General features: G+C 40.6%; 7 non-coding genes across 7 annotated transcripts; 3 read left to right on the forward strand and 4 right to left on the reverse strand.

Moving 5' to 3' along the window:
* Positions 1–6750: 6750 nt before the first annotated feature.
* On the reverse strand, positions 6751–6823 carry trnak-uuu (transfer RNA lysine (anticodon UUU)). Its single transcript has one exon. It is a non-coding gene; the product is annotated as a tRNA-Lys (tRNA).
* A 509-nt stretch (positions 6824–7332) lies between these two features.
* Positions 7333–7449, forward strand: LOC116679148 (U5 spliceosomal RNA). Its single transcript, XR_004329456.1, has one exon. It is a non-coding gene; the product is annotated as a U5 spliceosomal RNA (small nuclear RNA).
* A 262-nt stretch (positions 7450–7711) lies between these two features.
* trnay-gua (transfer RNA tyrosine (anticodon GUA)) lies at positions 7712–7799 on the forward strand. The gene is given in 2 exon segments: positions 7712–7748; positions 7764–7799. It is a non-coding gene; the product is annotated as a tRNA-Tyr (tRNA).
* Positions 7800–10165: 2366 nt separating this feature from the next.
* On the reverse strand, positions 10166–10278 carry LOC116679147 (U5 spliceosomal RNA). The gene has a single exon (XR_004329455.1). It is a non-coding gene; the product is annotated as a U5 spliceosomal RNA (small nuclear RNA).
* Positions 10279–12080: 1802 nt separating this feature from the next.
* Positions 12081–12152, forward strand: trnan-guu (transfer RNA asparagine (anticodon GUU)). Its single transcript has one exon. It is a non-coding gene; the product is annotated as a tRNA-Asn (tRNA).
* A 1992-nt stretch (positions 12153–14144) lies between these two features.
* Positions 14145–14216, reverse strand: trnan-guu (transfer RNA asparagine (anticodon GUU)). The gene has a single exon. It is a non-coding gene; the product is annotated as a tRNA-Asn (tRNA).
* A 2694-nt stretch (positions 14217–16910) lies between these two features.
* On the reverse strand, positions 16911–16982 carry trnastop-uca (transfer RNA opal suppressor (anticodon UCA)). Its single transcript has one exon. It is a non-coding gene; the product is annotated as a tRNA-Sec (tRNA).
* Positions 16983–23013: the final 6031 nt, after the last annotated feature.

Raw genomic sequence — 23013 nt, forward strand, 5'->3', positions numbered from 1 at the left:
TCTGCACTGTGAAGCCATCGAGTAGTATCTCCGGGCCCGTAGGGTTGGGTTGGCTGATTTATTCATCTGACTTGTAGATAACGTCAATGATCGACTTGTTTAAATGTCGGGAATGTGGAACAACTTAATGCAAAATGAGTTCAATAAACAAGGCCATGCTATTATTTGATTAGTATTCTTCCTGTTGTGTCTGTGTTTCAACTCCTATAAAAGGTAAAGTTTCCGTCCACTAAGGTTCTGTTGTTGTCTCTGACAGGCTCTGATTATTATTCTAAGAGTCTGACACATTATGGGATGGATCCCTACAGAGATAGACCTTTTTTTAAAAGAGAAAGATCTTTTGTTTAACATGAAACAGAAATCACCATCACCAACCCACCAGACTCCATGTAATAATCAATACTTTTAGCGTGTATAGAGCAGCATATCTCCACCAGACTCCATGTATAATCACTACTTTTAGCATGTATAGAGCATCATATCTCCATCAGACTCCATGTAAATATAACTACTTTTAGCTGTATAAGCAGAATATCTCCACCAGACTCCATGTAATAATCACCACTTTTAGCGTGTATGAGCATCATATCTCCACCAGACTCCATGTAATAATCACTACTTTTAGCGTGTATAGAGCAGCACATCGCCACCAACTCGATGTAAATAATCACTACTTTTAGCGTGTATAGAGCAGCATATCTCCACCGACTCCATGTAAATAATCACTACTTTTAGCGCGTATAGAGCAGCATATCTCCACCAGACTCCATGTAAAAATACTCACTACTTTTAGCACGTATAGAGCAGCATATCTCCACCGACTCCATGTAAATAATCACTACTTTAGCATGTATAGAGCAGCATATCTCCACCAGACTCCATGTAAATAATTACTACTTTTAGCACGTATAGAGCAGCATATCTCCACCAGACTCCATCAGTACTTTTAGCGTGTACAGAGCAGCATATCTCCACCAGACTCCATGTAAATATCACTACTTTAGCACGTATAGAGCAGCATATCCCACCAGACCCTGTAAATAATCACTACTTTTAGCGTGTATAGAGCATCATATCTCCACATGTAAATGGGTGATTAAGATTATTCAACCAGACCAAGTGGTGATTGTTGGAACGTGGAAAGATGAACAAAGACGGTCTTTTGTTTTGTGTCTACTTTATTAACATTAAATGCTTACATTATTGTATTATTTTACTTCATATGGCTACTTACACATTTTTTAAATATTTAGTGCTGTACATTATTTAATACTCCAGTAAAGTACAAGTACCTGGAGTTGAGTCCAGTTGTTGAGTACTTGTCCTCAGTCCCAGTCCACCTCTACCTGGTTCATTCAGTGAATGTGGAGCTGTTGTTCCCCTCCTGGCCTCCAGGTGGCGGCCTTCTTTCATTTTGAACTTTATTCTGAAAAACCCTGACTTGGAGGAAACCGGAAGTCTCGTTGCTTCACTGTGATCTCGTGCTAGCGGGAGAGCTGAGTTCTTTGTTGTTAGTTATTGGTGGGCGATACTGCACAATTTGGTATCGATCCGATACCAAATACATATAGGGTCCGTATTGCCGATACCAATACGATACTTTTTACTTAAAAAAATACTTTTGTGTAGGGAGAGCATTTAATATTTCTGAGGTGAATGAATGATCAAGTCTTTAGGCAATATTTTTATTAATGTATTGAAGTACATTATTATTAGTTATTAGCACTGTAGAATGAATACAAACCAAATTTTACTGCCTTTTTAAAATACATAAATATATACAAAATTTTGCGATGTCCTTATTCTTGAGCAATCACACTACTAATGCACAAATGACATGACAACATAATATTAGCCTACTCTTACAAGCTACCTGGGCATTCTCTGCCTCTCTGAAATGACTCTCCCAACAACTCTGTCTCTGTGGCGGGGGTCTGGAGTGGATTGATTTCCCTCCTCTTTCTTCTTTTTTTGTTTTGTTTTTGTAGATCAGCATTTTCCTTGTCATGTGTTTTTTAAGTGTTTGTATAGGTTTAAGTGTTGCCACAGTATCGAATTCTCTTTTTACACATATCACAAGTTGCAGTATTATCATTTAGTGCCGTAAAATAGCTCCACACAACAACTTTCTCTTCCTCTCGGCCATCCTGATCTCTCATTCAACGTGCTATCAGTCTCGCTGCTCCTCTGCGCGTTGTGTCAGTGAGTCACGTGACGACACAACAACAAATCACAGCAGAGGAGCAGAGGGGAGGTGAAGCAATGTGGGCCAAGATGTGAAACGGCGTTTGCTCAGGAAGGTGGAAGACACAAGCAAGTATAGTGACCGTTGAGTAGAGATATCTAAATTAAAATATCGATTCAATTACAGTTGTATCGATCAATACCAATACCAGCGTTGGCATCGATACTATCGATATTCAATCGCTCCGCCCCGCCCCTATCACCGGGAAAGAGCTTCTAAAATAGACTTCACTGGTCTCCGTCCAGAGCAACGGACCTTTGGTCCATTTCTTTACTGTCTATGATCCCACCCCATACACCACCTGTTAGCTAGCCGCTAGCTCTATTGTTTATGAAACCCGTTTCCCGCGCGGTTCCAAACGCGGCTCTTTAGCTCGCCGTTACACATCATAAACTCCATAACTAACCCACCACAGCTTCAGTCCACCAGACACATGCAGAAGGAAACCGTCTGTTGTCATTTTTACCGAGTACCACCTGGAAAGCAGAATTACGGCATCAGAGAGTGAGAAAACAAACCGCCACTCTCGTCTCCAAGAGGAGGAAAGTGTCCGTCCCTGGGCACCGTGGTGGTACCGATACCCGCACATTGGTTTCCCCTTTCTTTGTTTCCCCGCTACGTTAATATTGCTTACCAAAACAATTTGAATTCGTACTAACGCTACGGTTGGTTATTATGTTATCCCTTAAGGGTGTATTACACATTCAGCTGAAATAAATGTGGAGATATTCTGTTCTATACACGCTAAAAGTAGTGATTATTTACATGGAGTCTGGTGGGTTTGGTGATGGTGATTTCGGGGCTGTTTCATGTTAAACTAAAAGGATCTTACTCTTTAACTAAAGGTCTATCTCTGTAGGATCCATCCCATAATATTATTAAATAATATCTGAGTCTGTCAGAGACAACAACTGAACCTTAGTGGACCGGAAACTTTAACCTTTTAATGAGGAGTTAAAATAGACACAACCTAGGTTCACATTGTGGGGGGGGGGGGACACTTCATTTTCTGCAACATTTTTGTGTCTTTTCTGCATTAATTTATGGTGCAACTGTCTCCATGAATGTAAAGAAATACTAGTTATTTTGAGTAGGCTGCACTGAGGTACATAGTTTTTTTTATAATGGGGGGATGTATCCATCTCAGTAAAGAGAGACACCTGATGATGAAATCATGATATGATCAAATGAACAAATGATGCAACGGATAGATTTTTAAAAAGAATTTAGAAACATTAGACTATATGATTTATTTGGTTTATAGAAACATTTGTTTTACCACATTTTAAATATATTACAATATGATTGAAAGTATAAAGACATAATAGTGACCAATAACAGTTGATTATTTTTTTAGATGTGACCATATCATGAAGTGTGTTTTAGTCAAACAGTTCAAATGTTGATAACCAGAGATGAAATCAGAATGATGTTTTTGTGTTTGAGTCTCAGATCTGCTTCACAGTGCAGAGTGTGTGTGATGGTGAACAGACTGAACTTTGATTTTAGCATCTGGTCTTCAGTCAGTGTTTCTGTCCACAGGAGAGACTCTCATCCCTGCAGAGGACCAGAGACACTGAGAACCAGGCCAGAACCCAAACCCAGGATAGAGAGGCTGGGTGAATGTGGTGTTGAAGGTGTGGAGGTGGATCAGTGAGTCAGAGGAGACTGTGTAGAGGACAGAGAGCCAGCAGGAACGTCCACTACACTGCTACTCTGTTAGAGAGAGAGGAGGAAGTGAGGACTGTTCTTCTGTTATTGTGCCAGAAGAAGTAACCATCTTCAACAGAGCAGAACAGACTCCAGAAATGATCATTAAATCCAAACATCTTCACTGTCCCTCTTTCCTCTGATTCCTCTGTAACTCACTGATATATCAACCCCTCCTCTCCTCTCGACCTCCCAGTACAGCGCCAGTCATACCATCTCTACACAGCAGCTGAGGCCCAGATGTCAAATCTGTCTGGATGACCAGGAATACGACTGATCCTCCTTCACATCGTCACCTTCCTGTTGTTGTCAGACAGTTTTGAGGTCTGTGTGTACTGAGTTTTCATCAGATGATGGAGTTCTACTATCTGTCCACTAGATGGAGCTAACTGACCATCTAATGAGCTGAAGATCAGCAACTTGTTCAGCAGCAGGTATCTCTCCAAGGGGCCTCTGTGTGACATATTACTTTGATACTTAAAGTACATTTAGCTGTTAATATTTACTACCTTAATATATATTTTTAACCCTACTTGTTTTTGTCTGACATTTACCTTTACATAAACCGCTCCCTCCTTCTTGGGTGAGGAGAATATCTCCAAATTAAAAAAAATAAAAGTATCTTTCTCCTGACTGCAGGGGCCTGTTGCACGAAACTAGGATAAGGGATTAAGCCGGGATGTTCAAGTTATCCAGGATGAATTTAGCTTGGACTCGGTTGCTCGAAACCAGATTGAATTAAATCCAGCCAAGTCACCATGGAGATTTATTCTTTGCGGCTAGCCTGGTCCAGAGCAGGCTAACAGCCGGGCCAACAGCCGGGCTAATAGCCAGGCTAAGATTAATCCTGGAGTCTCATGTGTCAAATCAGCTGCCGTCTGATCCAAAATAAACGTGTTTAACAGTTATTGCGTTGTCTTCTGCATGTGTTCTGCTTTATTTTTATTAACATGCATTAGCCTACTTGTCATTATTGTTGTCGTGAGTTTGATTTAAACCCTACCACAGTTGTATTGATGTTAGAAATGGTTGCACTGGCACCCTGATGCGGAGTGGGACTTTTCCCGGTGGGACGGTAGTGTGTCGAGGCTGCCTGGCGTGTGGCCGGTGCCCGGTGCCCGGTGGCTGCTGCCTGCCTGCAGACCTGTGCGTCGCGTCAGTGTCCACTCTCTCTGTAAAAGTAGAGATGAGCAGCGCAGCGTCCGTGGTCTCAGCTTCAGGTTTCTACAGGACGCTCCGAAGATTAAGTGTGACAATATTAATGTAGTGATATTCCAGATGATATTAATGGCAGACTGGTCAGAGACCAATACATTCATGATTCATTTTCTTGTTGCTTATCCTTCTCTAATAAAGGACAGCTTGTGTTACTCCTTAATAAGTGGGCCTATTGTTTTTTGTTATAGCTTACATTGGTTTCATAACCTTCTCAATAAGTCTCACATCACCGGACTAATAACGTGGCCTATATACAGCACGTATGTAGTGTAGTTTACATTCATCACACTGGGAACACCACAATGCCTCTTGATCTTTTTATTTTGGTGCGGTCACTTGTCAGAAGAATAAAAAAACATGAATATTGTTTTACAAATGCTCACAGCATGCATTGAAGTCACTTACTTCTATTTCTAGTTGTTGTCCCTTTCTGATTGTTCTGTATGATCATTAATTGTACAAAGAATTAGATATAGCTTATAGAAATGTGTGCATATGGTTGTAAAACATGTTCTTGCGTTGTGAATAAGGGTTTGAAATTAAGCCTATAGTCCGTAAATAAAAATAGAAACATAAAACTAGCATATTTAAAGCAATTAAAACACAGTGTAGCCTACAACTTTGTAAAAATGTGGAGTGACTATAGGCTAAGTAGATATTTTGACATCCATACACATTCAGTCGGTCCGCTACGTTGGGCTTTTTCTCTCCGTTTGAGCCGTATTTCCCTTTATGCATATTCTTCCCCTCCTCGTTACTGTCCATTAGAAGCTGCTGCTCATTGGGTGAAACATATGGCGCATGCGTCTTCTCAATTCTGCATCAGTAAATCTGTGATCGATAACGTGGTCTATCTGAGAGAGCCGTGAACGTGCACTTATCCCTGCTATCTCCACCTGGCTGGACATAGCTTCACCTGTTCATCCTGGCTCGGCAAACGTGCAACCGATTAAGCCGCGATGAGCAGATCACACTAAGTCAAGCTGCGCTTTTTCACTTATCCTGGATATCTTTATTCTACTTTCAAGCAACAGGTGGAATTAGAAAAAAATAAAATAAGAACCAAAAACAAAGTTATTACTAGAATACAACAAGAAACAACAACACAAGCGCAAATGACTAGGAGCCAAGTTACCACAGTAGTGCATGTAATGATCTGGCGCTGAAGAGGCGGTCAGCCCGGGTTTATGTATTGCAGTGGGTGATGAGTGATGAAGAACAGCTGAGTGGATGACGGAACGTAGATGGAAAGCCACGCCTCTAGATCCCCTGGAACGCCCTCACGGCAAGACAGACAAGACACAAAGAAGAAAGGGAAGACACGACACAGGTTGGGGAATGCAGCAGACCACAACACTTAGCCCTCGTGACAGGAAAAATGCACCAGATGACCTTCTATCCAAGCAGGGAGATGAGTCATTTAGACTTACCAGCAACATTGTTTTGATACAAACCTGCTTGAAAAACAGCCACAATTCTGTTTAAAGACTTATGCATGGAACACAAAAGACATGGCAGTGTCTGAAGTGTTCAGGCAAGTCAAATGGCCAACTCATCTAGCAGAATGTGCAACTTTACACCTGAACAGGGACTTGAACCCTGGACCCTCAGATTAAAAGTCTGATGCTCTACCGACTGAGCTACCCAGGCTTCTAAACCTGCCACCTGTGGAAAAAAAAATCTCCTGAACTACAAAATGAAGTAAGTGGTCACTGTGTCCAAACCTTTGTTATAGAAGTTATATATCATAACTTTAAAGATAATTGCAAATTGTTGACCCAATTTTTAGGACCCAGAGACAGGTCCTACTGAAAATAACTCTACATCCCCCACCTCTTTTTTTTTTTCTTGTTATGTCTCGGCAAGAAGTATTATGCTTTTGGGTGGTCTGTCCATCTCTACATCAGAATCAGAAATACTTTATAGATCCCCAAAGGGAAACTCTGGAAAAGATTGCTCCTTCGAGCCAGATTTGAACCAGCAACCTAAGGATTTCAGCTTCTTGCCTCTACAGTCCTCCGCTCTACCAACTGAGCTATCGAAGGGAGCTAATAAAGTTGCCTCTTATTATTTTAGTTTGGACACCCAGTGAGGCTTACCGTGATGGTTTGGACTGGGTCGACTAGGGTTTTCTGCTGATCTCGAGCAGACGGCTGTACTCAATCTGGTTTCTCTTCAGAACACACAAGTCTTTTGCCTTTTACTAAAGACTTCCTTGGAGGTGAACGCCGATGAGTTGAAACTATTTTTGGTGGGCTTTGGTGTTAGGCTGAGCCTTTTGTACTTGTGAAAAACAAATATGCTGTCCTTAACTAGACTCAGATTATTAACAGCAGCTAAATAATAGAAGCAAGACCCTTGCCAATTTTCATGGGCCGTGGACAGCGACTGAGACAACAGGACTCCCCCTGACTGAAAAATGGCTAGAATCTCTCTTCTGGGTGGGATACTTGTCAATTGATCTACGAGTTTATGAATGTGTGAATTTATGAATGAGTGAATGTTTTTGTTTCCCTCCAGGGCATACTTTATTAGTTCCCTTCGATAGCTCAGTTGGTAGAGCGGAGGACTGTAGAGGCAAGAAGCTGAAATCCTTAGGTCGCTGGTTCAAATCCGGCTCGAAGGAGCAATCTTTTCCAGAGTTTCCCTTCCGGGATCTATAAAGTATTTCTGATTCTGATGTAGAGATGGACAGACCACCCAAAAGCATAATACTTCTTGCCGAGACATAACAAGAAAAAAAAAAAGAAGTGGGGGATGTAGAATTATTTTCAGTAGGACCTGTCTCTGGGTCCTGGAAATTGGGTCAACAATTTGCAATTATCTTTAAAGTTATGATATACATATAACTTCTATAACAAAGGTTTGGACACAGTGACCACTTACTTCATTTTGTAGTTCAGGAGATTGTTTTTTCCACAGGTGGCAGGTTTAGAAGCCTGGGTAGCTCAGTCGGTAGAGCATTAGACTTTTAATCTGAGGGTCCAGGGTTCAAGTCCCTGTTCAGGTGTAAAGTTGCACATTCTGCTTCATGCCTGAACACTTCAGACACAGTCATATCATGTGTGTTCCATGCACAATTCTTTAAAAAGAATTGTGGCTGTTTTTCAAGCAGGTTATGTATTATAAAAATGTTGCTGGTAAGTCTAAATGAACAATAGGCAACCTACATCCATCTTGCTAGCACCCAAATCTCTGTACTGATCTCCCTGCTTGGATAGAAGGTCATCTGGTGCGTTTTTCCTCTCACAAGGGCTAAGTGTTGTGGTCTGCTGCATTCCCCAACCTGTGTCGTGTCTTCCCTTTCTTCTGTGTGTCCTGTCTGTCTTGCCGTGAGGGCGTTCCAGGGGATCTAGAGGCGTGGCTTTCCATCTACGTTCCGTCATCCACTCAGCTGTTCCTCATCACTCATCACCCACTGCAATACATAAACCCGGGCTGACCGCCTCTTCAGCGCCAGAGCATTACATGCACTACTGTGGTAACTTGGCTCCTAGTCATTTGCGCTCGTGTTGTTGTTTCTTGTTGTATTCTAGTAATAACTTTCTTTTTGGTTCTTATTTTATTTTTTCTAATTCTACACCAGGTATGTGTGATTGTGTGTGTGTGTGTGTGTGTGTGTGTGTGTGTGTGTGTGAGTAAGAGAGAGACAGAGAGAGAGAGAGAGAGAGAAAGAGAGAGAGGGGGCTGGGGAGGCAGCTGACTGTCAAAAAAAAAAAAATCTCCGATGGCAGAGATGCAACGGGAGTTGCATTTAAACCAAGCAGCATGTCTGAAACCCACGTTCACCAGAAACCTACTGGTTACTAAGTACGTAAGTACTACAAACCGAAGTTAAAAACAAACCTGAAGCTGAAGAAACCTATAGTCAGACAGCTCAATCTGGCAGAGGAGCCATAAAAACACTACATGCCAAACAAACTACTTAACAATTGCCTTTCGAGTCACTATCTGATCACATTGACTTGATAGAAAATTTCTATTTTAATGTTTTAAGTGGCTCGTTGGTCTAGGGGTATGATTCTTGCTTCGGGTGCGAGAGGTCCCGGGTTCGAGTCCTGAAGTTAGGAGCTGTTACTTTCCTAAACTGAAATTTAAAATCAAGTTTAACGTTAAATTAACCCAGATTAGGATAAATTAAGATTGTATTAGAGCATGCTGGCAATTTTTCATGTCCTGCTTCAACTGCCTGCAACAGAAAAAACAAAGAGGAACAATGAGCAGGACATGGCTCTCCTTTTTCATACATCGCGTCTCTGCCTGTCAGAGATTTTTAAATTTATTTTCTAATTTGTTCAATCTATTCGATCCGTAGAACACAGCCCCCCCCGCCTTTGATCAACCCATATCAATTGCATGCTTAAAATAACATACCGGTTAAAGCCCCGCCCATTTCAAGACAACCCGACACACTTCCGGATTAAATCCTGTCCACTCCCGGGTTAGGCCCCGCCCAGTCCGAGCACAGAAACAGATACAGATACAGATACAGATAATGCTGTACTCGCTCATTCCTACCAGGTACTTTAAGATCAGAGGGTAAGATCTTCAATCTTCTGAGGTCTGATCCCATCCAGAACCGTGCCATAGCTGCAGTCTTAGGATTTCTGGATGGGGCCGTGGCTGCTGTTATGTGTATAGCTGTAAATCTGCTCCCTAAAAACAATAACAGGTCCGGCACTCCTTACCCTCCTTTATCCTTTGGCTTCTTCATCACTCTTCTTTGCACTTGTTCCCACTTGGACCTCCACAGGAAATAAAAGATGGCTCGTTCCAGGTCTAAAATCTCTTTTCTGGGTGGGATAAAAACAGATGATTAAAACCGTTGCTTCTAGTGTTAGTCCTCTAAGTCTCCAGTAGCCTAGTCCCTGCCCAACTTTCCCTAACGTGTCTGGCCAATTTGTTTTCCCATCCCCCTGCCAATTGAATTTTACCCCAAGTATTTTTTGGTCGGTCCGGGTCACAGTCAGGGGGAGTCCTGTCGGCCAGGCACGGCCAAACAGCAAAGCCCACCAAAAATAGTTTCAACGCATCGTTGTTCCCCTCCAAGGAAGTCTTTAGTAAAAGGCGAAAGACTTGTGCGTTATGAAGAGAAACCAGAGTGAGTACAGCCGTCTGCTCGAGAGCAGCAGAAAACCCTAGTCGACCCAGTCCAAACCATCGCGGTAAGCCTCACTGGGTGTCCAAACTAAAATGATAAGAGGCAACTTGGTAGACTCCTTACTGATGTTTATATCTATACTCACAATGCCCTTTTTTAAAACACCAGCCAATCACAAGTGTTACATGTGAATAATCAATGTGTGAGTAATCAGGAAGCTCACATAAAAGATAGTGGCAAGGTCTACCAAATGTTTAACTTTACTACCTGTAAGCTGTTGGAACCTTGGTTGCCACCTTCCATCAAAATGTGAATGACAGATTTTCGAAGGCCTGGTTAGATGCTGCAGAACAGAGTGGCGCAGCAGTCTGTTGATGTTTAACAAAGCATCTGTCTGAAGTGAAGTCTCTACAATGCTCATACCTGCCGCAACACTCATAAAAACTGGAGCATAATACAAGAAACAAAAACATAACAGTACAAGCACATAAATACAGTAAAATAGAAACTGTAGAACATGTACTGTTAAAGTGCTTGTTGTGCTGATATAAATCATAGTCAAAAACTGGCACACCTGTTGCATTTCTGCTGGACAACACAACGTTCACTGCAAATCTTGTAACACATTGGATGAAAAAGGTTGCTTCCAGAACTTGAGATAACACAATATTGTTCATGAAGGCACAACTGTGATGTGTCATGGGTTTGCTACCACTTTTAAAGAATGCTTTTTGTTATCAGCAGGGTTCAAACCTGCTCAGGGAGACCCCAATGGATCTCAAGTCCATCACCTTAACCACTTGGTCACAACAATCTGAATAGCTGTGCCATATCTGTTTGCACAAATGTTCATAAACTTTTCAATTGGTTAGTAGTAGTTAACAGGCAAAGTGCTGTCTGTGTCTGTGGATCCTCGTGGAAGCAGCTTGATTGATTGATATGCTCCCTTATTTGTACCATAACAGAGATCTAATATTTTATCAAATCGGGTTGGGCGAGTAACCTTTCTGGCTAATCTTCACAAATAAAGCAAGTAACCACACAATAAAAACTACTGTGATGGCTGGGAATCTAACCCATGTCAACTGCTTGGAAGGCAGCTATGCTCACCACTATACCATCATCACTGGACAGCACAATATTCACTGAAAATCTTGTAACACATCTGGGCATTGAGACTCAAAATGTGCTCTATCACTGAGCTACAGCCCCTGAAGATTTTCAGATTTTTTTGAATTTTGTGAGATCACGGAATTAGAGAAAAATATGTAATGTTAATGTTGTGTATGGCTTCAAAAGCTGGTGGTGGCTGAAAATCAAACCTGGGCAAAATGCTTGCACTGCTATTGTATAAATCAAAGTTAAAAAGTAATATCACTTTTCTGAATAAGAGCTCTTCTAGCTGCCAAGCAAACACAAGTAATACTTTGAAAGGTTCCGTGGTGTAATGGTTAGCACTCTGGGCTCTGAATCCAGCGATCTGAGTTCAAATCTCAGTGGAACCTGTTTTTAAGCCACAGCAAAGGTGAAAAAGATCAACCTTTCAACTTTCCACATCTAGTTTAAAGTGAGCTTACAGGTTCAAAATGGAGCTGAACACGGAGGAGGATTCCTCCCTAACGGCCGCTCTGCTCTGCTCCGTGCCCCCGCTGTCCGGTAATAGTTAAAGCAGATAAAAACCTAAAGAACACTCAAAAGCTTCAAGATAAAACTTACATAAGAAGCTTCTTCACGTTCAAGAGAAGGCCTGTTTCCAGCCAGACTATGAAGTGATTCATGATATCCTTGTTGTTAGCATGTAGCCAGTCCCATATGGTCTAGCGGTTAGGATTCCTGGTTGTTACCCAGGTGGCCCGGGTTCAACTCCCGGTATGGAAATTGTTATCAAGCCGATGAAGGTCTGCAGCAAGATCTGTAAGATTTATTAATGAGAGCTGTATGTACCCTATGCATTGCATATATATATATATATATATATATATATATATGCATTTCCCCATACCTAGCTCATATAATGATAATAAATAGACGTATGTCTCAATGATCAAACATTGTAAAACTTTAACCAGACATGGTGGTGGAGAAAAGGTGAAATCCTTACTGCCAGACCGCACTTCTTGCTGTGTTTTATCAACAAGTGATGTATGTATTTATGTGCCCTGTTCCTGGCATATCTATGGATGTATTCATAAAATCACTGTTATTATTCAACGTGTCAGTCCCATATGGTCTAGCAGTCTGGATTCTGCCTTAATAACCTTTACACACATTCTTAAGGAGTCCTCTGGAGACTACAATCAGTAGATCTTTCAGTTAGTTTGATTTTACATTCATCTGGCCTAAGTGGTGTCCAAAAGGTCTTGTTTGCTGCTCTTAAAGACTTCTAATAGTAAGGAAAACCCTGGTTTTCACCCAGGTGGCCCTGGTTCAACTCCCGGTATGGGAATTGGTATTTAGCTGGTGAATGTCTGCAGAAAGATCTGTACAATCTCAGACATTGGTCCGGTATTAAATCAGAGCTGTAGTTACTGTAGTTGTGGGTTTGTGGTGTTGTGTGTATTTTTTTAGTTTTACACACATGAGTGCCTTTTTATGTGTGTGACATGTTAGTTATGGTTCTAATAGTAGATACTGGTTCTGTAACATAATTTTATGTAATGTTTTTGCCTGTTATGTTCAATTTATCAGCAATAAAGACAGATTTTTGTTAACAAAATGTTTTTGTGAACATCAAGGACATTCAAAACGGTGATAACTGAAACAGATATACAACACACCATGCAGACATGTGTATACAGATTGCAAACAGACCTAAGTACTACACAGATAAGAACATCTGCCTCTGCACCACCAAAGTGAACCTAAAATAACTATAAAATATATAAATATATACATGCATATGCCACTGTTGTCCAAACCCACACAATCAACCGACAGAGACGGCATCTTGGAAGTTTGTGATTAATACTGAATGGTGATTTAACCAAGTGGTGTCCCATTTCAAAGGAGTATGTTTTCACCCCTACCCCTTACCCCTTGGTTTCAAGGGCCAAGGGGTAGGGGTAAGACAAAGAAATGGGATTCAGCCTAAATCCTGTCCACTTCCGGGTTTGGCCCCGCCAGATACAGATACAGATAATTCACATGGTTAACAGATACAGATACAGCTGTACTTGCTCATCTTTATTAAACACTTCTTGAGTTAATCTTCCACTTTTTTGCCTTTTTACGTACGTAACTACAGCTCTGATTTAAGAGAGGACCAATGTCAGAGATCGTACAGATCTTTCTGCAGACTTTCACCAGCTAAATACCAATTCCCATACCGGGAGTTGAACCAGGGCCACGTGGGTGAAAACCAGGGTTTTCCTTACTATTAGAAGTCTTTAAGAGCAGCAACCAAGACCTTTTGGACACCACTTAGGCCAAATGAATGTAAAATCAAACCAACTGAAAGCTTTCTCAGATCTACTGATTGTAGTCTCCAGAGGACTCCTTAAGAATGTGTGTAAAGGTTATTTAGGCAGAATCCAGACTGCTAGACCATATGGGACTGACACGTTGAATAATAACAGTGATTTTATGAATACATCCATAGATATGCCAGGAACAGGGCACATAAATACATACATCACTTGTTGATAAAACACAGCAAGAAGTGCGGTCTGGCAGTAAGGATTTCACCTTTTCTCCACCACCATGTCTGGTTAAAGTTTTACAATGTTTGATCAGTGAGACATATATTATGTCTATTTTTTATAATTATATGAGCTAGGTATGGGGAAATGCATATCGGGGCATAGGGTACATACAGCTCTCATTAATACATCTTGCAGATCTTGCTGTAGACCTTCATCGGCTTGACAACAATTTCCATACCGGGAGTTGAACCCGGGCCACCTGGGTAACAACCAGGAATCCTAACCGCTAGACCATATGGGACTGGCTACATGTTAATAACAGGGATTTCATGAATCAATTCATAGTCTGGCTGGAAACAGGCCTTCTCTTGAACATGAAGAAGCTTCTTATGTAAGTTTTATCTTGAAGCTTTTGAGTGTTCTTTAGGTTTTTATCTCCTTTAACTATTACCGGACAGCGGGGGCACGGAGCAGAGCAGAGCGGCCGTTAGGGAGGAATCCTCCTCCGTGTTCAGCTCCATTTTGAACCTGTAAGCTCACTTTAAACTAGATGTGGAAAGTTGAAAGGTTGATCTTTTTCACCTTTGCTGTGGCTTAAAAACAGGTTCCACTGAGATTTGAACTCAGATCGCTGGATTCAGAGCCCAGAGTGCTAACCATTACACCACGGAACCTTTCAAAGTGTTGCTAGTGTTTGCTTGGCAGCTAGAAGAGCTCTTATTCAGAAAAGTGATATTACTTTTTAACTTTGATTTATACCATAGCAGTGCAAGCATTTTGCCCAGGTTTGATTTTCAGCCACTACCAGCTTTTGAAGCCATATACAACATTAACATTACATATTTCACCCAGGTTTCTTCTCTAATTCCGTGATCTCACAAAATTCAAAAAAATCAGAAAATCTTCACGGGCTGTAGCTCAGTGATAGAGCACATTTTGAGTGTCAATGCCCAGATGTGTTACAAGATTTTCAGTGAACATTGTGCTGTCCAGTGATGGTAGTATAGTGGTAAACATAGCTGCCTTCCAAGCAGTTGAGCTGGGGTCGATTCCCAGCCATCACAGTAGTTTTCATTGTGTGGTTACTTGCTTTATTTGTGAAGATTTGCCAGAAAGGTTACTCGCCCAACCCGATTTGATAAAATATTAGATCTCTGTCTATAAAATATTAGATCTCTAGACCAACCCATATATTTGGGCTGACAGTTGAGAAATCTTCCCTTGTTAACTATGACATGGATGACTGAGAACCTACTATATCATGACATGTTTAATTTACTATATTATAATTTTTGAGACAGGTCCTACTGGACCACTGTAGGATCAGTCAGGATGGCCGAGTGGTCTACGGCGCTGCATTCAGGTTGTATTCTCCACTGGAGGCGTGGTTTCAAATCCCACTTCTGGCAACAAATATTTTCACTTGGAACTAATGTCTGAGATTGATATTTTTTTTACACAGAAAGGTTTGGACACAGTGCATGTATTGTCAACACATGTAAAGTTACTGACTGTGATTTAACTGAGGGATTCGGTGAAAAGTTATCTTTTGTTTTGTAAAACTTTGGGTTGTGTACAAAACAAGAGAAAAGGGTTCTTTGTTGCATCCAGGTTAAGGTTGTAAGTGAAATTTCTGAACCGCAACTCAAAACTTAAGAAATGCCTGGCTAGCTCAGTCGGTAGAGTATGAGACTTTTAATCTCAGAGTCGTGGGTTTGAGCCCCACGTTGGGCGGTGGTGTTTTAGAGAGTGTGAATGCCTGAGTTCTGCACCGTATCAGATGGCTGTATTGGGGCAGATCATCTGTCAATCGCAAGATTAGCAGTTCTATCCCAGTGGAAAAATCCCTGTAATTTACCAGACTAAAATGTGCCTGCATTCTACAATCATGGCCTGTGCTGACCTCCTGTTCCTCAGATCAAACTAAAGTCTGGTGACAATGCATGTTCAAATTCTAAAACTTCAACCTATTGTTCTAGAACTGCAGCTTAAAAGAAAGTTGATGTGTATTTGCATTAATCCAAAAGAAAGTTGATGTATATGCATTAGTAAGTAGACCTTGTGGCGCAACGGCAGACTGTCAGTAGAAATAACCCTTTCGTAAGAAAACTTGTTTAATTTGTTATGAATCTATTTTGTAATTTTACATATGTTTAAAAATATCAGAAAACATATCAATATTGCAGTATTCATAATCAATATTGCAATATCACATTTGGTCAATATCGTGCAGCCCTAGTGTGTGTGTGTGTGTGTGTGTGTGTGTGTGTGTGTGTGTGTGTGTGTGTGTTGGGAGTGGGGCTGCTAAATGAACAGGGACAGAGGTAGTTTTTTTTATGTGATGTAGGCTATGATTGATATTTTACAAATCACACGCTATAAATATGGTAGAGAAGTAGATAGAAACAGATAGTGGTAATAAAGTCAGATATTTTAATAAGTGGAAGAAACAATATGATTATATTATTAGTCTACTTGAAGCTTTTTATATTTGTCTCTCTCACTTACACACACACACACACAAACACACACTGTACTACCACGTTGTTCTGCATCCATCTCCTCCCAGCCCTTGACATTTAGCAGTCCCACTCCCAACACACATATACACACACAGACACACACACACACACACACACACTAGGGCTGCACAATATTGACAAAATGTGATATTTCAATATTGATTATGAATACTGCAATATCAATATGAATTCTGATATTTTTAAACATGTGTAAAATTACAAAATAGATTCATAACAAATTAAACAAGTTTTCTGACAACAAAAGGCTATTTCAACTGACAAGTTCAGCACCCTGAGCAGTTGGGGAGGGGGGGGGGGGACAATGCCTTGCTTAAGAGCACCTGGCAGGGCCTAGGAGGTGAAGGTGCATTTCTCCAAGCTCCAATGAACACTTTGGTCCACATGGGGACCTAAACCATCCAGTTCCCAAACCAAATCCCAACAGACTGAGTGACTGCAAATCCCTAAACATTTGACCCCGACGTGATTTGAACACACAACCTACTGATCTGAAGTCAGACGCACTACCGTTGCGCCACGAGGTCTACTAATCAATAAATATACACATCTACTTTCTTTTAGATTATTGCATATACACATCAACTTTTTTTGATTAATGCATATTCACATCAACACAGCAATGCAACGGTAGCGCATGTGACTCCAGATCAGAAGGTTGCGTGTTCAAATCACGTCCTTGTGAGTCTCCTTCGTGATGCAATGAGCCTCCCAGAACACAGCTGCTCTCAACTTCATCCAGGCAAAGCTGACCATTGCCAATGAAGTGTGTTGAGGTGCACTGACGGTGGGACTGAACAATGTGGTTATTCCAGCTGGTCGGGTCAAACATGTTAGGTGTAAAATACCACCCACATTTGACGCGTCACACCCTCTAGTACTTCTTGAACCCAATGAGAGCAGCCCACAGTTACAGCAGCTAGATGTTGGTGATAGCCTAATAGAGATTAACCAGGCTAAAGTCCACTATGTGACAGTGCCAATTGGCAACCACACCAAACCCGAGGTGACCCTCTCCTGTAGATCAATCTACTTTGTAAAGGTATGTGTGTTGCGAATTCCACTTGGAGGGTACAAACGTCGGGACTCAATTAGCTAAGGAATCACTCTAGCTTTGATTAAGTATACCAAAAAAGATTTATTAATAAAACAGAGCAATGCATTCCGCACATTTATACATGCACGGTCCTGATAGGAAACTTGACTAGCTCAGAGGTTTCCAAAAAGGCACTGTAACAGTGGCGTACCTTGCTTTTTATATGAGTTCTTTTAAGGAGCCCTATTGGTTAAGAGCGTCACAAGGCGGGTCATATCGCCTTAGCAACTGTATTTCTATTGGCTGGGTGGGCGCGACTTCCTGTTTACATTCTTCGGCAATGTGTGGGTGTGTGCGTGTGTTGGGGTCGTTTCCTGTGGGAATCCCCCTTTTGTTCCCCTCCATTGTGAGTGAACACGTGGCTTTCTGGCCTTACTGCATCCGGTTCTCTTGTAAAATGTAATGTTTGCCAACAGGGTGTCGCCCCCACCTGGATGCCAAGCAACAGTACATTTTCTCCTTCATTCAATGTCTGATATGAGTTTTGTTTCATTAACTTATGCATAAGTTCATTCACAGTGTCTAAATATGATAACAATACCTGAGTACAATTTCTCACAATAATTCACAATACCTGAGTATAATTTCCCACAAATCCCCCTTTTTACACCTACTTGGTGTAAATCCTACTGTAAACAAGGAACTGTGTGGAAAACCTTTTAGAATTCATTTTAGTATAAAAACGTGCAGCAAAAGTTTAATATGGTAAAAACGTATATCCCCCTTTTCACACCTGCAAAGGTGTGAATCCTACTCTCAATGTTGCCTAATTGGACACCTGGTCCCCCCTGGTCTTATTCACAAAGGGTGGGGTCTCTTGGCCACAGTGGTGTGTATGTGCGTGTGTGTGTGTGTGTCTATTCGTCTACAATATACAAGATAATAATCCTCCATCTCTTCACCTTCTGATATCATCTTACTCTCCCTACTGTAAACATACAAACACACACGCGCACACACATATGAACTGATACAAAATCAACCAGGTTGCAGTCTCTCAATTGGAATGTGGCTGAGGGTTTATGACCCTCATTTCAGGAAAGATCAGTGGGGATGAAACTCTATCAACATAGTCCAATCAACATTGTATTGTTTTAGCCTAGACTAAAACCCCAGGGGACAGGAGACAGGGGACCACCTTTTGTGGCGTAGCAGGAAGCTCCTTTCCATATGTTAATTGCCAGACTTGACCTGATCAACTCTTTTCAGTCAGAAGGTGGGGGGGGGGGGAAATGGGGACAGTGGATGCATCATTTTCTAATCTGGTTCCTTCAGACATTTTAACTTTTTAAAACTCAACAATCCCCACAATCAATTCTGCTTCTGACATATTTGTAGAGCTGGATTATAACAAAATGTAACAGAGCATCTTATATCACAAAACAGAAGTATTGCAAAACACCTTAATGTAACAAACAAACTATATCCTTATGACAACAAACTTAACTCATGACCAACATGTCTTCATTTATGCTGAAATAATGCTTTTACCTTTTGACTTGAATGTATAATGTAAATCGCACACTATGTTTAAGCACATACATTTAAAATTTTCAACATTTCCCTCTTCCGGTCTAAGCTTTCGCAACACCACCTTTATGGAAATCCTATTCAGTGAGCACAATGAAATGACAGACGTCCCAGCATTAATCATGGAGCACCCCGGAATAAGGCATGGAGTTTTGAACTCCCCCTTTTTTATCTCACTCTGTGAGACTAATGTTTACTCATCCTGTGGACAGATCAATGTACACATTAAATCACAGTACTTTGCAATACTGGATCTATTCCTACCAAATCATCTTTTAACACTTCATTGAAAATGTGAGGATTATGATTAATCCATCTGTATTAACCTAGTTGTCACCGATCTTGCTTGAAACTATAACAGGAAATTTAATGAAAATGTTACCAAATTTATAAGGCCCTACAAAATGTAATTTTCCATACCAAATTGCTTATGTATTTGAGACATGTCTTAACCCTTTAAACATGTCTGTTTACATGAACTTTACCTAATTTCTAGAGTATAAGTTGTTGTTCCCAGTATTTTATGTGTGTTTGTTTTTAGATTGCGAGTCTGTACGTACAACCTGCCCTTCACTTGTGCATCCGAAGTACCAGAACCAGGACGGTCTCTTGCTCCCCCCTTCTCCTTCTTAATCCATCTGCTGCTTGTTGGTCTGTATCTCCAGATAAGATCAAGTATCTTTGTCTTATGATGTAGCAGATCTCAGGGTCACATGGTTGACCCCTCCAGAGCCCTCTCACCTTGGCGTCAGCAAAGCCCCCACCAGAGCATGTGGACCCCACTCCTTGCTCCGTGGTCCAGCACAGCACACTTACAGATGTTTGCAATTATTATCAAACATTTAGCCCTGGTCCACTTTCAAGTCACTTTGGGCCAATAATCGCAACCAGACCCTGACCCATTGTGGTCTCTAGCTGTGCGGTGGTCTGAGGTGCTGTGATGGTTGTTGTTGGTCTTCTGGTCCAGTTTGTCTCTGATCCTGCAGCTGGAGGAGCGAGATTGGACCTGGTTCTGACACGAGGCACTGTGTGGCACAAAACAGAACTCCAAAAAGCATTATCTTTTCTTTTATCAATACTCATTCAGTGTATGTCACTCATGTCACTCAAATAACATTTCTTTCCCTCTTGCTGGTTTAACTCTATAAAATCCTCAAACATTCTAAAAAGAAACTAGTTTTGGAACTTATCTCCTCCAAGCTTCAGTTTACATTACGGGTTATGTTTCTGCACTAATTAGAACAAAATCTTAGAGTAGTCTCAATATCCTTAATGCTATGGACACTGTATTATTGCTACTGTATCTCTCTTTTTGAGTTATGTCCCCTACAGAATTCCTATTCCTAATTATGTATTCGTTTTAGCCATTAACACTCTGTCTTGCATCTTGATCTTAAAAGCAACAAAACAAAAGGTTCAAAAAGAAAAGAATCACCCAAATAAAATATTTCCACATCAACTCAATAGTTTAAACAGTTCGTCATGTAAAAACTCAAAATACAAACAAAATCCACAAACAAAATTAAGCTTCACTAAAAGCTCATTTTAACACCACATCAAATACACATAGAATGGAATCCTATATCAGCCTAGACTGGTTTCAATCTTATCTCAACCAATAAACTTAGATGACTTGTAACAAAAAGAATGTTTCTTTAATTTTCTATTTTTAAGTTGCAACAAAAATTTGTACTAATCAATGTGTAATGTGTTCTTTTATGACCTGTAGTCCTAGTAACAGTAGAACCAACTTTATCACCTAGTGGTTCAATCTATCCAATTTGTTACCTGATATGAGAACATAAAGAAGTCTTAATCTATGACATTAATGTCAAAAACGTTACTACAGTAGGGTCAGTCATATTAATAGTAAGAAATTTCATCATTTCACTGTTCCAAGTTTAAAGTCCCAATTCCAAACTGTAAATCTTTGTATTTCTATTATCAACCCAATTCCCCTAAAATGTTTCCCAAGCATGAAAAGTATCACAAGTACTGTAAAGGTAACAAAATAAGAAGCCTATTTTTCCTTTCTTAAAACTGGAAATGATCAAAGCCATTTTCTATTAATCACTAAGTAATTTAATCAATTACGACTTTCATGTGATATTAGATCAATGCATTAACTTGATTTGATTTTTTTTTTTTTTTTTACATCTTCCTCTTCTTACAACAACGTTATGTTAGTTTTATCAGATCTGTTTTCTTTTAATTAACCCTTGAGCTACCTTTTGCCCTGCAGAGGCATTTTTTGTTAATATTTTTTTTAAATGAGGCCTCTTATCTGTGCTTTTCTACAGCCCCCTCTGTGGAAGGGTCAAAAACTCATGTAACATAGAATGTTTACATAGCATTTTCTCTTTTAGTTACTCTCCATTATTGTAGGACACTGCAAAACCCTTAAGTCCCATACCTTAAAACTTCTGTTATATGGATGGATCCCACATTGGATTGTCTACTTTTAACTCTTGTTTTTGTTTTTAAACCGAATGTTCTCTCATTTAATCTAAATTATTTTTCTTAAAACGTTACACTATTTCCCTCTTTTTCCTAGTTGGAGTTTTCTCAGCCTCCCCAAGTACCACTGAGATCTGACAGGACTATTACTAAATTTTGATCCATCTCCTAATTGCAGACATACAACAAAATAAAGCAAGACAAGACATACAGACATACATTTAAACATATACCAACTATACCCAATCTGAAAAGTGAGTCATTAATAGTGTTGAATTCTCACCAGCTATGTCCCTCATAAAATGCACTAAACTTTCTATTTCTTATTTCTTACTTTTTCCTTGTGAAATCATATACTCTTGTTTCTATATAACCCACTTTTTCCTTCTTTCCTCATTCTTACAACACCCTCTCTCTTTGTCTCTTTCTGTATGTTTTTTTTTTTTTTATGAGCTAGCCTCCTGAGCCTGGGCTGCATTTGTTGTCTCACATGCAGAATCCTGATATTTTACTGTCCCCTTCGCTCTTGCCTTGCAGCAGCTGTCTGTGAGTGAAGAGAGGCTGAGGGCTCTGAAGCACTGGACACGCATTTTTCTCTTCTTTCCTCTGAACCATTTATCAACCTCGTGGTATCTTTGCTCACAGTCACTGCCCCTTTATGTATGTTTACTGTTGGTTAAATGCCATGTGTGCCAACCGGAGACTATTGTGGCAGTCTTATGTGTGAAATTTACCTGGAAGTGACTGATCATTTTCTGTCCCTGTTTTTATCAACCCTGTCTTCCTAACCTTGTGTCCTAGTGTCCCTTATGGGGTGTGCTGCTCCCTGTATGAGCATTAAAAGACAGTGGAGAACAGCATGTTTATCTACTACATTTCATTATTTTATTTCTCTCATTTGGCACGTAATATGAGATTTCAGTTTTGGCATTGTCCTCCTAATTCAGTTATATATCATCCTGTAATTTGATTCTATTCCCCACATTATCATCCCGCCCCTATTCCCAGCATGACACAATTTATCACATAGTCTTCTCCCGACCCCATTTCTTTTTAGGCTTGGTGCCTCTGTCCAGACTGAGGACTGTCGGGACTTCTAAGCTGCGCGTTAAGTAATTCTTCTGCATTCTTTGAATCAAATTGTGTGTCGCTAAAGTGCGGGTTGGAGGATCTGCTGGGGCACAATGTGTCAGGTGATGCCAAGGTGTGCCTGATGTTTACCTTTGACCTGGACCGAGTGTGAAGTAACCTCCTCACTCGTACGAAACCAGTTCACCCTGGGGTTGGCCCACTTCCTCTTGTGGACCTTAAACCCTGACCCAGTCTCCTACCTAATGGTCTGCCTTCTCGTTCTGAGTGGGTGCTGGCTTCTTTCCTCACCTGGGTAGAGAGGGCTGAGACCAAAGAGGTTAGTTTCATTCATGTAGGCAGACATTTCTACCTGTTTTACATCCAATAAAAGGCATATTTCATTT

The sequence above is a fragment of the Etheostoma spectabile genome, unplaced genomic scaffold, assembly GCF_008692095.1.
Source record: "Etheostoma spectabile isolate EspeVRDwgs_2016 unplaced genomic scaffold, UIUC_Espe_1.0 scaffold00009583, whole genome shotgun sequence".
Lineage (NCBI taxonomy): Eukaryota > Metazoa > Chordata > Actinopteri > Perciformes > Percidae > Etheostoma > Etheostoma spectabile.